Source organism: Cryptomeria japonica, chromosome 3, assembly GCF_030272615.1.
Source record: "Cryptomeria japonica chromosome 3, Sugi_1.0, whole genome shotgun sequence".
NCBI classification, from domain to species: domain Eukaryota; kingdom Viridiplantae; phylum Streptophyta; class Pinopsida; order Cupressales; family Cupressaceae; genus Cryptomeria; species Cryptomeria japonica.
The window spans coordinates 495955604-495959107 of NC_081407.1; the positions used below are offsets into that span (position 1 = coordinate 495955604).

Sequence of the window (3504 nt, forward strand, 5' to 3'; positions counted from 1 at the left end):
ATGTAATCTGGATTGTTGTCCCATTTTGATGCTTCAAAACTTGTGTTTAGTTAGCATGAGCTTCAAAATGATGATTTGGGAGTACGATAAGTTTCATAATTGTGCTTTCATACTTCTGCCTTTGAAATCAAAACTTGCCTTCTTAATCTTGTTGTACCTCCAAAAACCTATTTTGATACTTAAAAACTTGAGTTTAGGAAGAACAAGCTTCAAAATGATGATTTGACAGTACAATTAGGTTCATAATCTCTTTCATATATTTGTGGCTTCATAATCAGAACATGCATTTTCAAGCTTTTCGTGCCTCTAAACACCCATTTTGATGCTTCAAAACTTATGTTTAAGAAGCAATAGCTTCAAAATGATGACTTGGGAGTATGATAAGTTTCATAATCGCGCTTTCATGCTAATGGCTTTGGAATCAAAAATTGCATTTTCAATCTTATTGTACAAAACTAAAAAAGGGTGCAACACCGGGACTTCCCAGGAGGTCACCCATCCCAGTACTACTCCAGCCCAAGCACACTTAACTATGGAGTTATGATGGGATCCAATGCATGGTATGATCACACTTGTTATGAGTTTTTCATAGTGTGTACTTAAGAAAACCACGGCCCACGTGCAAACCCACCCCGACCACCCAACCCATGGTGCCTCGAAACACACATTTTGATGTTTGAAACCTTGCGTGTAGTAAGCAAAAGCTTCAAAATGATGATTTGGGAGTACGATAAGTTTCATAACCATGTTTCCATTCTTGTGGCTTTGAAATTAGAACTTTCATTTTCAAGCTTGTTGTACCTCCAAACACACATGTTAATGCTTAAAAACTTGCATTTAGGAAGCACAAGCTTCAAAATGATGATTTGGGAGTAGGATAAGTTCATAATCACACGTTCATTCTCATCGATTCGGAATCAAAAGTTACATTTTCAACACTTGTGTGCCTCCAAATACCCTTTTTGATGCTTCAAAACATGCGTTTAGAAAACACAAACTTCAAAAAGATGATTTGTGAATACGATAAGTTGCATAATTGCACTTCAATGCTCGCGGCTTCAGAATAGAAACTTGTATTTTCAAGCTTCTTCTCCCTCTAAACACTCATTTTGATGCTTCAAAACATGCGTTTAGGAAGGGCAAGCTTGAAAATGATGATTTGGGAGTACGATAAGTTTTATAACCGTGCTTTCATGTGGCTTCAGAATAAAAACTTTCATTTTCAAGCTTTTTGTGCATCCAAACACACATTTTGATGCTTCAAACCTTGTGTTTAGGAAGCACCAGATTCAAAATGATCATTTGAGAGTATGATAAGTTTCATAATGCTTTCATGATCATGGTTCCCAAATAAGAACTTGCATTTTCAACCTTGTTGTGCCTCCACATACCCATTTTGATGCTTCAAAACATAAGTTTAGGAAGAAAAAATTCAAAATAATGATTTGTGAGTATGATAAGTTTCATAATCATGCTTTCATGCATGGCTTCAGAATCAAAACATTCATTTTCAAGCTTCTTGTACCTCTAAACACACGTTTTGATGCTTCAAAACTTGACTTTAGGAAGCACAAGCTTAAAAATGATGATTTGGGAGTATGATAAGTTTCATCATCGCGCTTATATGGTAGCGCTTTGGAATTAGAACATGCATTTTCAAGTTCATTGTGTCTCCAAAAATCCATTTTTATGCTTCAAAACATGCATTTAGGAAGCACGAGATTCAAAATGTTGATTTGGTAGTACGATAAGTTTCATAATCACACTTTCATGCCCATGGCTTGGGAATCATAACTTGCATTTGCAATTCAATTTTGATGCTATCAAACTAGGGCTTTTGAGACACAAGCTCCAAAATGAGGTTCTAAGAGAACAATGACTGTCAAAATCATGTTTTGACGCTACTGGCTTTGGAATTAGGAATTGCATCTTCAAACCTTGTTTTGCCTTCAAACACTGATTTTGATTCTCTGAAAGCTTTCAAGTGACAAGCTCTTAAGCAAGGTTCTAAGAGCATGGTGTGTGTCAAAATCAAATTTTAACACTACCAGCTTTGGAATCAGGAATTGCATCTTGAAACCTTGTTGTGCCTTCGAACATAGATTTTGATGCTCCAAAACTGGGGCTTTTGAGGCACAATTTCTAAGACAAGGTTCTAAGGGCACAATGTGCATCAAAATTGAATTTTAATGCTACTAACTCTAGAATTGGGTGTTGCCCCTTGAAACCTTGTTGTGCCTCAAAAAAATGATTTTGATGTTCCGAAACTAGGGCTTTCGAGGCACAAGCTTCAAAATGAGGTTGTAAGAGCACGATGTGCACCAAAATCAGATTTTGATGCTATTGACTCTACAATCGGGACTTGCATCTTGAAACCTTGTTGTGCCTCCAAACACTGATTTTGATGCTCCAAAAATGGGTCTTTCAGGGCACAAGCTTTGAAATGAGCTTCTAAGAGAATGATGTGCGTCAAAATCCAATTTTGATGCTACAGGCTCCAGAATAGGGACTTGCTTCTTGAAACCTTGTTGTGCCTCCAAACACTGATTTTGATGTTTTGAAATCGGGGCTTTCAAGGAACAAGCTCCATAAATGAGGTTCTAAGAGAATGGTGTGCATCAAAATCACATTTTGATGCTACCGGCTCCAAAATCGCGACTTGCATCTTGCAACCTTGTGCCTCCAAACACCAATTTTGATGATCTGAAACCGGGGCTTTGGAGGCACAAGCTCCTAAACAAGGTTCTAAGAGCACAATGTGCTTCAAAATTGCATTTTGACACTATCAGCTCTGGAATCAGGACTTGCATCTTGAAACCTTGTTGTGCCTCCAAACACCAATTTTGATGCTCCAAAATTGGGGCTTTTGAGGTGCAAGCTCCAAAAAAAGGTTCTAAGAGAACGATGTGATCAAGGAATCGGGACTTGCATCTTGAAACCTTGTTGTGCCTCCAAACTGTTCCAAAATCAGGGCTTTCAAGGCACAAGCTCTGAAATGAGGTTCAAGAGCACGATGTACATCAAAATTGCTTTTTGACGCTACCGACTCTGGAATTAGGATTTGTATCTTGAAACCTTGTTGTTCTTCCAAACATTAATTTTTATGCTCAAAAAATGAGGCTTTAGAGTCACAACCTCTGAAATGAGGTTCTAAGAACACCATGTTTGTCAAAATCCTATTTTGACACTATCAACTTAAGAATTGAGACTTGTGTCATAAAACCTTGTTGTGCCTTTAAACATTGATTTTGATGTTTTGAAACTGGAGCTTTCGAGCCACACTCTGAAACATGGTTCTAAGAGCACTACGTGCATCAAAATAATGTTTTGACACTACAGGCTCCCGAATAGGGACTTGCATCTTGAAAGCTTGTTGTGCCTCCAAACACCAATTTTGATGCTTCAAAACTGAAGATTTTGAGGCATAAGCTCCAAAAGAAGGTTCTAAGACCAGATGTGTGTCAAAATCAAATTTTGATGTTGTCGGCTCCAGAATCAGGACTT

General features: G+C 37.8%; 1 pseudogene; it reads right to left on the minus strand.

Annotated features, from left to right (window-relative positions):
* Positions 1 to 462: 462 nt before the first annotated feature.
* Positions 463 to 574, minus strand: LOC131046044 (5S ribosomal RNA; annotated as a pseudogene).
* Positions 575 to 3504: the final 2930 nt, after the last annotated feature.